Source organism: Pelodiscus sinensis, chromosome 2, assembly GCF_049634645.1.
Source record: "Pelodiscus sinensis isolate JC-2024 chromosome 2, ASM4963464v1, whole genome shotgun sequence".
NCBI classification, from domain to species: Eukaryota; Metazoa; Chordata; order Testudines; family Trionychidae; genus Pelodiscus; species Pelodiscus sinensis.
In genome coordinates this window covers 145898083-145911212 of record NC_134712.1, presented here as the reverse complement: position 1 = coordinate 145911212, position 13130 = coordinate 145898083, and positions in this window count along the sequence as shown.

The following is a 13130-nucleotide window of genomic DNA, read 5'->3' as shown; positions in this document are numbered from 1 at the left end:
AGAGGCAGCTTCCCAATGGTAAATCAACCTGTTTTTGAAGCAGCATTGGGCTGTGAATTGGGGATGCCTGCCTGCCACCTTGTGGCTACTTCTGGAAACGGATGCAAGTTACACACTGCAGTGAAGAGCTTGCTGTGTTTTAATGCTGGCCTCTTGTCATTGTGTGGTTATCACTGGGAATTAATCAGTTGCTTCTGCACCTGGAGAAAGCACGGTTTGTTCGATGTAATTTATGACTGGCTTGCGACCGCACTTTGTGCTGCGGCATGGAAGGAAAGGGAAAGATGCGGGAACCCTACAGTCACAATCACAGCCCCTGTGCCCAGGGAATTGCAGATACTGCACAGGGGATGCATATTGCAATGGCGGACAGGCTCCACCCAACGCTTGCAACTTCTTGCTCTTCAGAACCATGGTGTGATGTGACTGTGGGTAATATATAAGGAATAATATATTTGAGCCTGTGCCCTTTTGGTCTTAATGTTAAATGGAATCATGATGGAGTGATAGTACTCAATGATGGTCTATTCATTCAGGGGGAAGCTGCGTTGGCACAGTTGTCTATGGTTGCCCCAACACAGCACAGTCCAAGAAAACCAACAGTAAACAACCAAAGCTCCTCAGTGTTTAAAGAAAGATGAGTATAACAGATGGAATGGTTCTGTCTCTGAAAGGAGCCATCAGTAGAGGGATGGTTAATGCTGGAGTCTCCAGAAGGAGTCTATTCTATATAATAAACTTGAAAAACAACAAATGGTCTGGTAGCACACTAACTCAGCTACCCCCTGAAGCTTCTATTTTATATTTTATTCAAGTTACAATTAAAGTTCTGATTGCCCGAGCATATGGAAATTCAACATCAACCTATGCAAAAGTTACAAGTATAGATATACTCACATCCTCGACAAAAGATTAAATGGACAATGGGTTAAAACGGTGTGAGTGGGAGATTACTGAGGAACCCCGGAAGCTGACTAGCACACACCACCACCTCAGCCACCCCAGATCCTACATGGAGCATATAAAAAGCTCAGGCTCTTTGGCAAGAGACAAGTGCTTCTCCCTGTGACGGATTGATATTTCAGGAAGGGATGCATGAGGGTTCCTCTGGCCATGAGGGGTAGCTAGCCTTCACAAAGGTGAGGGCTCCACCTGCTGCTTATGGAGAAAGGTAAATAGTGGTGTCCCCAAGGGACCAGTGCTGTTCAACATATTTATAAATGGTGATAAGGAGAGGATGCAAAGAGTAAATAGAGGTGGCAATGTTTGCAAACAATACAAAATTATTCAAGATAGTTACCTGCAAAGCTGATTGTGAAGAGTTACAAAGGGATCTCACAAAAGTGGGTGACAGGGCAACAAAATGGCAAATGAAATTCCATGTTGATAAATACAACATAATGCACATTGCAAAACCCAATGCCAGCTATACATACACAATGATATCAGTCACGAAAGATCTTGAAGTCATCAAGGATAGTTCCCAGAAAAAATCCACTCAAGTGTGCAGCAGAAGTTAAAAAAAAAAAAACAAAATTAAAAGCATGACAGAATGTTAGGAACCAGGAGGAAAAGGTTAGACAATAGGACAGAAAATATCATATTCTCTCTGTATAAACCCATGGTACTGGCACTGGCCATTTTTGCAAGATACGATACCGGTATGACCACCATATTTTCTGAACCAAAATTAGGGACGTGTCAGTCACGCCCTTTGACCCCCATTAGCTACACCCTCTGACCTCCATTAGCCATGCCCCCTGCCATAAGCAGTCCCACTCCTAGACATAGTACTCCTGGGGTCAAGATGGACACATGAACAGAAGTAAAGGGTGTTGTGTCATCCTTCTAAGAACTCCCACCTTCCTCCTACAAATAGGGATGGGTTTGGCCCACACAGGACCCCCCCCCCCATGCAACTATCCTGCAATTGCATTAACCCGGCCCAACTGCCCTACGCGCCCTGCTAGGGGAGGAGGCTGCTGCGTCATGCAGGTGTCCCCATCAAGTAGTGAAATGTCTGGCAGTGCTTTCCAGGACATTTCACTACTTGATAGGGCACTGGGACAGAGTATTTAAATTCAGAACTGTTCTGGAAAAATTAGGACGTATGGTCAGCGTAGATACTGGGCTAGATGGATCATTGGTCTGACCTAGTATGGTCTCTCTTATGTTCTTAGTAGGCATTGAAGGAATGGACTTGGGGCAGAAGAGATTATTAAATTTGTATGGAAGGTTAGCTCCTTGCTTTCAGACTCCTCCATATTCTTGGGAAGAGAGAGAGGGAGGTAGAGATGCTTCTCCAAGTGGGAGACCATGAGAAGGAAAGTGGTTAGGGGTGTGTAGCACACCTGACTATTTCCCTTTATTTCATTTCCTATTTCCCTTAATTTAATTTAATTTAATTTAATTACAAAATAGTTTCCAAGCCATCTAGCAAGTTGGCCCAGGCTGGGGTGACTAAAAGACAGAAGGGAGGGAAACACGGAAGATGTGCTTGCTACAGTAAGGAAACAAATGTAAAAACTGCATGCAAGGATCCACTTTCATTCTTACCCACATCATTACTAGAAAGCCAGGTACTTCAGAGTATAGGTGACGTATTCCTTATTAAAAACTACATTGGACCACACTAATTCGCATCACTGAGTTCATACACAACACCCATTGACTTCCAATGAACTTTACCAGATAAGCCAGTAAGGGCATGTCTACACAGCAGTTATTCCAAAATAACAAAGAGCGTATCTACACTACAAGCCTTTATTTCAAAATAATGTCAAGCTGGAGGACTTTTTACTTCCACGCCTGTAACCCTCATTTTAAGAAGAGTAAGGGAAGTCAGAGGAAGAGTGTTCTTCCTTCGACTTCTTGCTGTGCAGACAGCGCCAAAAGCTGAATTAAGCTATTTCAACTGCAGCTATGCAATTGACATAGCTGAAGCTGCATAGCTTAATTTGACTTTTGCCCTGCTATTTAGACATACACCAATGGGCTGTGTCTAGACTGGCAAGTTTTTCCGCAAAAGCAGCTTTTGCGGAAAAACTTGCCAGCTGTCTACACTGGCCACTTGAATTTGCGCAAGAACACTGACGATCTAATGTAAGATTGTCAGTGTTCTTGAGCAAATACCATGCTGCTCCCATTTGGGAAAAAGCCCTCTTGTGCAAATGCTTTTGCGCAAGAGGGCCAGTGTAGACAACTAAAAACTGTTTTGCGCAAAAAAGCCCCGATGGCGAAAATGGCGATCGGGGCTTTCTTGTGCAAAACCGCATCTAGCTTGGCACAGACGCTTTTCCGCAAAAAGTGCTTTTGCGGAAAAGCGTCCGTGCCAATCTAGACGGTCTTTTCCGCAAATGCTTTTAACGGAAAAACTTTTCCGTTAAAAGCATTTGCGGAAAATCATGCCAGTCTAGACGTAGCCCAAGTGTTTACCAGAACAAAGAAATATTCCCCAGTAAAGGGTGGGCTATTCAACATAGTCATTGGGATAAGAATGCTGAATAGCTGTAGAATGATTCAAATAAAGTGGCACAGATTTAATTTCCCTTGTGAAAAGTGTTAGTTCAGGGATTTGGAGTATTCATTTAGCGATGCTCTAATGTATATGAAGTGTAATGCTCATCTGAAGAAGTGGGTTTTGCCCACAAAAGCTTATTATATTATATATATACATTTGTTAGTCTCTAATGTGTTTTTGTGTAGCAAAAATGTATATTTTAGTATTGGTTATAAGAATGTAAGTATGATGCATAATGATTTGTTGTATGATGACTTGCTTATAAGTTCTGTATGCTTCTACTTCACCCTGTTCCTCATGATTTGGCAATGTTTACTGTAAGATCTTGCTTCTTGTTAGCATTACAAATTAAGTTGTACTTCATGTCTACATTGTTAACTAAGTTATGTCTTCTAGTCACTATGTAATCCTTATCTGGAATGCTCAATACACACATCTACACTCACACCAAACAATGTAAGTGTGAAAGCCATAACAAATACCTAGGTGGTCAAGAAGTGGGAACCTTGAAGATCACCAGGAAACATCCATTATGTCTGATATTGAATTAAATTAGCAGAATTGATGAACCATGGAGACACACAGACACCCCCAAGAGAGAGACACAAACAAGAGACTATGGAAAACCTGAGCATAGCCATCAAAGGGTAACTGTGGGGAAATAACAAGATTAACATATCAAGGATTGAAGCATGACACTGCAAAACCCATAGACTCAAATGGAATCTCACAAGCATAAAATGGATGTTCTTGCCATGGGACTCTGGGTTTGGTCCTGTAAGCCAAATCTCAGAGGATGCTTGAATCATGATTGAAAGACCCCAACTCCTCACTGAGTCCGTTTTGCCTGGTCAGTAAGACTGGCTTGAGCCACAACAGACTGGTAACTATACACCATCTGCAGGACCTGGGGGGGGGGGGGGGGGAGGAGGGGCTTGTCTTTATAAAACATATGCTAGCTGCTTTGATATTACATTTTTAATAAACGCGGCATCTTGCCTTTTCCCCTAAAAAGATCCCTTGTGCTTATGTGCATAACAAAGGTGCTACAGGACTCTACTTGGTTTTTGTTTTTAAGTTACAAACTAACACAGCTACCCCTAAGAAACTAATAGAGAGAGTTTGGGTGGGTTCCAAGCACACTGTGCCATTGTTATGGAAATGTTTTGGAATGTAGTCATTTCTTAATTGAATGTTGAATAGTTCTTATAGCATGATTATATACTTGTCTTCCCCTAACCTGGTTGTTTTTTTCAGGCATAGTGTGAAAGTGATAGTATTGGCTAACAGAATAATATTTCTAGAAGGCTTTGTATTCACTGCACTTGTCCTAGCTACAAAGCACACTTGTGCTTTTTGCTTATGCCAAGCTTCACTGTTGTTTCTGCATGCAGAACCGTTCAGAAGTGAGGCCAAATACAAGCAGTGTGCTAGGATAATTGGTATGGATATCTTTAACTAGGCATAATTGGAGTAGGTGTCTCTGTACTCTGGAAAACAGGAGGGATAAGCTAGGGAAGAGTCATAATTGGTATTTTTCTACTTGCTGTAAACAAAAGGGTATAAACATAGATGGCTTTTGTTTGAATCACACTGGTGCTCTGAAAACATGAGCCACTAGCCTGTTCCCTGGATTGGGTATTTCCCCTTTTTGTATAGCCCTGATTTCTCTTGGATTAATAAATTGATTGGGCTGAGCTAGCTGCTGCTTCATTGATCAGTAATTAAATCAAATGCCCAACAGTTTGGTTTCTTTCATATGGGATGTCAACAGCCAGTATCAATCAAACTGATTAATGAGCCTAAATACCTACCTATCCGTAACAGACAGTGGTAGTACAGCTAGTGCACTCTCACTGCTTAGGGTCTAGGATGGTGCACAGCTTGTCCAGGCACTGCTTGCAGCAAGATCCTTAGGGGCATGTAATAACTATTCAGACAATTATAGTACCGTAACCCCACAATGTTAAAGCAGTGCACCACTAGGCTGTGTCTACATTGGCACTCTTTTCCGGAAAAGGGATGCTAATGAGACACTTCGGAATTGCAAATGTCACGGGGGATTTAAATATCCCCCGTGGCATTTGCATGAACATGGCTGTCGCTTTTTTCCGGCTCGGGGCTTTGCCGGAGAAAAGCGCCAGTCTAGACGGGATCTTTCGGAAAATAAAGCCTTTTCCGGAAGATCCCTTATTCCTGATTTTAAGAGGAATAAGGGATCTTCCGGAAAAGGCTTTATTTTCCGAAAGATCCCATCTAGACTGGTGCTTTTCTCCGGCAAAGCCCCGAGCTGGAAAAAAGCGACAGCCATGTTCATGCAAATGCCACGGGGGATATTTAAATCCCCCGCGGCATTTGCATCCCTTTTCCGGAAAAGGGTGCCAATGTAGACACAGCCCAAGAGTATAAAGAACTGCAATACTCTTGATAACAAAATGCTTTGAGTCATAATGCCATATAAATCAGGAGGGTGCTTCATTCATGCTGGACTCTATATATAAAAATGACCTCTAAAATTACCTTTGGTTTCTATATATATATATATATATACACATACATACATATACATATATAATATATATATATATATATATATATATATATATATATATATATTTTAAAGCCAACGGTAACAAGGGAAAAGAAAGTTCAGGAATTTGAAGGGGGCTTACATGGCCCTTACTAATAAGATTAATTAGATAAGGAAAAACTTAAAAAAACAACAAATAGTCTGGTAGCACTTTAAAAACTAACCAAATATGTAGATGATATCATGAGCTTTTGTGGGCAACAGCCCACTTCTTCAGATGAAACACTCCAGTCATCTGAAGAAGTGGGCTGTGCCCATGAAAGCTCATGATACTGTCTACATATTTTGTTAGCCTTTTCAAGTGCTACCAGACTATTTGTTGTTTTTTAAGTTTTTGCTGTTAGGGTATATCTATACTATTTTTTTGTTTCAGGAGAAGTATGCAAATAGTGCAGCGCATTTGCATACTTCCTCCTTTTTTTTTTTTTTTTTTCCAGAAGAGACTTTTCCGGTATTTGCCCCCATCTACACGGGGTCAAATTTAGGGAAAAAACCCTATTTTAAAAGACCCCTTATTCCTCCTACAATGAGGTTTGCAGGGTCTTTTGAAATAGGGTTTTTTTCCAAAATGGGACCCCATGTAGATGGGGGCAAACACCGGAAAAGCCTCTTCCGAAAAAAAAAAATCCTGGAGGAAGTACACAAATGCACCGTGGTATTTGCATACTTCTCCTGAAACAAAAATATAGTGTAGACATACCCTTACAGACTAACTTGGCTACCCCTCTGAAGTTAATTAGATAAGGAAAGGGTTGGGGAGTTAAAAGAAAATCTCCAGGAGAACCAAATTAAGATTTAAAACAGCTCAAAAGCAGCAGAATTTGCAATAAGACAAAGATAAGACTGGAAAGTGTCAAATGCAGTGTACGCAGAAAAGAATAAAAAACTAAGCTGGAAAGACAAGCTGAAATGTGCTTACAAGGTTGCAAAGGAGCAGCTTGCTGCAGTCAAGCAGGGAGCCCTGATGAATCATGCTAAATGGAGACAGGAACAGGAAGACTTGCAGGAGCAGGTTTTGCCATGACAGGTAATAGCCTTTAAACCTTCCAATCTCCCATCTATTGTGCCACCTTTTTACCAGAATGGTTATACAAAGTTGCTGCTATAGTTTGTGCATTGGAACACTGCTTTGTCTATGCTACCCTTGCTTCCCCCTCCCCCCTTTATTTTTTTCCCCTTGGGTTTGAAATGCCCTCACAAAATGCCTTCCTTTCTGGTATTCTTAATTTTATACCTTTACTTCTACTGGGTCCCTGCTCAGCCTACGTATTCCTGTTTATATTCTTATATTATTTCTCTTGCCTGAAAGCAGCCTTAAGACTTGAAATCTTCTAATTGGATTGAATCCTAACATTTCAATCTAAGCTCTTATAACTTCATATTTGTACTTAATTCAATTATCTATTCTCACCTAGAGCACTATAATTGTAAGCACATATTTGCATATTTGTGTGTTATTATTACTAAAGATATTTTGCTGTTGCTGAGAGAACTAACCTTAATGTCACAAGTTGCAGAAGAATGGCTGTTAGTCTATTTCAGAACAAATGCTGTGTATTTTAAATATCTGCAATGTTACTGCATGTTAAATATCTGAAAATGTATTTGTTGCTTAAATTGTTAGCAATTTCCATTAATCACTGTTCTGCTCTGTCCTGAACTGTCTTTGCAAGTATAAGTGAAAGGTTGGGGCCAGTAAGAGAAGTCTCCTCAAATTTCTCTCCCTTGTAACAAAGTGTGAGTGAGGAACCCTCTTTATTAATTTTAGGGATGTCCATAGTTAGAAATTAACATTTAAAATGTATCTTTAAGATTTTGTTTTAAACTAGTTGTATTTCCCTTTTAGGTGAAGTAACAAGTTATCTTGTTAAATACTAAAAGATGTCAATTTATTTTTGCTATTGTAGGTATGTGTGCTGTGTGACTGCGCGTATCCAAAAAGCTCTCTTATGCCAATTAGCTGAATGGCAAAACCATCTTCTTTACAGTTTAACTTGGCTTTTCATTTATCTAGAATTCCACTTGCAGTCGTACATATTACTTGCCTGAATGGTTATCTTTCACTGTTCACCAAATCAGATTTTGTTTGTTCTGTACAATTGTAGAATAGTCAGGCTGGGGTATGACAATCTCCCAGGCTTTTGTCATGTGGTATTTTAGGTAGGCATGTGTCTGAATGCTAATGAATGTTGAGCTGTAATTGCACCTCTTTAACCTCAGCAAAATAGAGGTCCAGAGTCCACTTGGAAATTGAGTTTGTGGGAGTTTACTGTTAAGTAAAAAGGGAAATAACATTTGGTGGTAGGGATAGATCCATTCTCTAAATGAACAGAAGATTTCCAATGCGAATCAGTCCAACTTCAGCAGTAGCTTGTGGGTTGGTAGAGCAAGTATTCCAGAGGGGCTTAAAATTAGAATCAGATCAAGAAACTCATCATAAAAAATATCATTTTTTTTGCTGGTATTAAAAGAAAAGCAAACATTATTGGATTTTTCACCCTCATCTAATCAAACTCACACTTCTTGCTAAAATAGAGATCTACTAACCCCAATATAGGGTTTGCAGCAGCTGAGAATCCCAAGCAGAGGGAACAGTCCCTGCAGGTTGGAGCTAGGCACCTGTCCCTAAGGCAGGAGCAGAGCTCAGCACAAACCCCTCATGCTGGTGTTCCTAAACAAGGAACCACCTGATGTGCTGGATTTTGGAATCCCATCTGAGGGATCTGCCTCTCCCCATTCATTGTACAGGTAGCATAGGCACTGAATTTAGGATTGGTAAATCCCAGTGACTTTCAAGGCACCTAGAAGTTAAGCATGGCAACCCTCAGTAATGACTCTGCCTAAGTTCCTATATGAAAAGTTTGCAGGACTTCAATCACTATGCAATATTGCTAACTCCAAGGAGTAAGTCAGTAAGGTTCCCACAAATCAACTTAAAAGAGCTCTTTCTTTCCTGTCTGGTTTCTAAGCTTTTTGCTGTACATTTAGTTAAGGTTATCAAGCTTTTCCTCTGCAACTGTGACAATTAGAAGTCTAGGAGGGTATGCCTGTAAGACTTCCTCATTTGGGCTAGAGTTCAGGCTCTGAAACCTGGTGAGAGTGGGAGCATTATAGCTGGAATATGCAGATCTGGTCACTTCCCTCCCTTCCTCTGCCCCAATCCCAAGAGATATTAGAACTGGAAAATGTACAGAAAAGAGTAACAAAATTAATTAAGGGTATGGAGCAACTTCCATATGATGAAATTAATAAGACTGGGATGTTTCAGCTTGGAAAAGAGACACACAGTATGACTGAAATGTGACCACTGGTATCATTGTTGCTACCATTACATATTTGTAACATCTTAGACAAAAGGTCCATCATGTAAGAATAAAAACTTATTTGCTAAATAAGAGTATCCTGTTGAAACCAAACTGATCTGGGGTAACTGACTAGGCTGTGGGACTTAGAGCAACCACAATGTTTGAGATTTTTGGTGTAAGTAACCATTTATCATTGACTCTAGCTTGCCTGGGTGGCAAGATGGACTAGAGAACCTAAATTACCTAATCTGACTCCATGGTATGACTGTTACAGTGGTCCAGAAGTAGGGATATTAAATTTAGATGAATTAGCTAATCAAATAGATAATGCAATTTGCATCGATTATTCAATTAGTCAATAAGGGCACCTCTGCCTTTGAAGTGTGGCAATAGCCCCAGAACTGTTGCTATACTTCAAAGGCAAAAGCTCAGCAAGGAGCATGAAGCCAGCAGAGGACTCAAGCAGTCCTCCACTAGCCATCTGCAGCTAACCCCAGGCTCCATGCAGCACTGCCACTTTGAAGAACCTCTTCTTCCCTCCTCTCCTTCCCCCCTTGCTAGCTGCCTCTTTCTGATAGAGGCAGCAAGTGAGGGAGGGGGAGGGGAAGTGACTACAGGCAGTCCCCAGGTTACGTACAAGATAGGGACTGTAGGTTTGTACTTAAGTTGAATCTGTATGTAAGTCGGAACTGGCGTCAGCCGCTGCTGAAACTGATCAGTTTCAACCGCGGCTGAATCTGGACACCAGTTCTGACTTACATACAGATTCAACTTAAGAACCCCAGGCGTCCCCAAGTCAGCTGCTGCTGAAACTGACCAGCGGCTGATTCCAGGAAGCCTGGGGCAGAGCAACTCTGCCTCGGGCTTCCTGTAGTCAGCAGCTGGTCAGTTTCAGCAGCGGCTGACTTGGGGGCACCTGGGGCAGAGCAGCTGGGGTGCTGCCGGGTTGGTCCGGAGCAGCGCTGCGGGACCAACCCAGCAGCCCCCAGCTGCTCTACCCTAGGGGTAGGCAAGAAAAGCGTGGTCTGCTGGGGGGGTGGGGAAGGCACGAGCTGCACCCCCCCCCCCAGCAGACCAGGGAGACGGGGGTGGCGGGACCGCCCAAGTCCTCCACGGCTTTGCTCTCCGTCTCCCTGGTCTGCAGGGAGACGGGGAGCAAAGCCTTGGAGCACGTGGGCAGCGGGACAGCCCGGGCGCGCTTGAGCTGTCCCCCTGCAGGCGTGCTCCACGGCTTTGCTCCCCATCGCCCTGGTCTGCAGGGAGACGGGGAGCAAAGTCTTGGAGCACGCCTGCAGCGGGACAGCCCAGGCGTGCCACGGCTGTCCCGCTGCGGACGTGCTCCAAGGCTTTGCTCCCCGTCTCCCTGCAGACCAGGGAGACGGGGAGCAGCTTTTCTCGCCCCGGAGGACGGGGGCGGCGGACCGCGGTGCATCTGGGCGTCCCGCCGCTCCCATCCTCCGGTGCGAGAAAAGCCCCGTTCGTAACTGCGGATCCGACATAAGTCGGATCCGTGTAACTCGGGGACTGCCTGTAGTTGTTCACATCCCTATCCAGGAGTTAACACTTGTTACTAGGTCAGTGAAATACAAGTATAGAACATAAGTTTGCACCATCTACCATGAGTCTCCTGGTTCATGAACCTTTCCAGGCAATGACAAAGTGGACCGGGAGAGGAAAACAAAGTCAGGAACTGTAGCTAAATAAGAAGCATCTTAGATTCAAAGGTGTTATAGTATTACCCCTGTTCTGCTGTTTAAATGTTAGAAAGTTAGGGTTGTGTGTCCAGTGACTTGGGCCTACTTTTGTGATTCCTTTAAAACAGCTAAGAATAAACTCTGCAGTAGTTTAATGTCATGGTGACAGAGGCATGCATTAAAGTGGAAAGGTCTACATAAGAAATGTCAATTTGAACAAAAATGTATCATGAAACAATAGGTTGGGCCCAACATTTCACCTAGTCTGTAAACTCAAGTAATAAATGACTGACATTCTAAAGTAGCAAATTTAATTCAGTTTTTCCTATTAAACTGCATTTCTTTCATTTTGCCCAGACTAAACTACCAACAGCTAGCACTTATGCATGCCCCAAATCAAAGAAACAATAGGTAAAGCATTCAACAGAACTGCCTAGATCAAAATGATAAAACTGCATGTCAGCTGTTCTGGGACCAGTCCTGTTCAATATCTTCCATCAATTATTTAGATATTGGCATAGAGAGTATGGTCATTAAGTTGGCAGATGATATCAAGCTGGGAGGGGTTGCAAATGCTTTGGAGGATAGGGTCATAATTCAAAATGGTTTGGACAAACAAGAGAAATGGTCTGAGGAAAATAGGATGAAGTTTAATAAGTATGAAGTACTCCACTTAGGAAGGAACCATCAGTTTCACACAAAGAATGGGAAGCAACTGTCCAGGAAGGAGTACCGCAGACGGGGATCTAGGGGTCATAGTGGACCACAAGCTAAATATGAGCCAACAGTGTGACACTGTTACAAAAAAGCAAACATGATTCTGGGATGAACTAACAGAAGTGTTGTGAGCAAGACACAATTAGTCATTTTTCTGCTCTATTCTGCGCTGATTAGGCCTCAACTGGAATTGTGTGTCCAGTTCTGGGCACCACATTTCAAGCAAGATGTGGAGAAATTGGAGAAGGTCCAGAGAAGAGCAATAAGAATGGTTAAAGGGCTAGAGAACATGACCTATCAAGGAAGACTGAAAAGTGAAAAAACCGACTGAAAAAACCACCCTGACTATTAGGAAGTTAACCAGGAGTTAGCTACCTAGGGAGGTTGTGAAATCTCCATCTCTAGAGATATTTAAGAGCAGGTTGGATAGACATCTACGAGGGATGGTTTATACAATATGGGGACTGGACTCTGACATCTCAAGGTCACTTCCAGTTCTAGTGTTCTATGATTCTATCAACATACTGAAAACATAGACCATATCCCTAACCACATCTTTTATAGCACACCTTTAATATAAGGAAACAACACAGACGCTTAAGAAAGCACAGAAAAGCAATTGCCCAGAATTACATTTCTGTCTCTCTGGTCCCAGAAAGAAGCTATTGAAACCACTCCTGCTAGAATTTGCAGGCAAATCAACAGTTGTTCCTAATCAGTAGTATAAGTATGAACATTTGGTGAAAACTAATTATAGAAATTATCCACAACCAAAAACAGATCTGCAAAAGCAGGCAGCATTATCTCTATACTACGTAGACCTACTGCTCTATCATTTTCATGGCTGCAAAAAAATGCACCACAGACCATGAAATTTAGTCTCCCCTGTTGAAATATGTCTATTTTAGGGGGGTTGCAGTATTGCTAGACTTACTTCTCCACAGCTGGTAGCAGTAGCACAGCCTTCAGAGTGGGAAAGCTGAAAAACAGCAGCTGGGCCAGGCACTCAGCTGTAGAGGCAGCACTGCCACCAGAAGCAAAGCAGAAGCAAGCATGGCATAGAGACACAGTTGTCATAGCCCAGAACCTTTTCAAAGGGTGACCCAGCAAAGGAAAGTTTGAGAAGGCTTGACAGCAGATTCCATTACTCAAGGCAACTTACATATGTAACGGTAGTACAGTACAATACTTATCTTAATCCTAATAAAAAATGGAATATCAATTGTTGATCGTCAGCATCAAGTACCCAAATGGCTCATCAATATAATGTATGTGTAATGAGAATGTCTAGTCACATTCAAGGA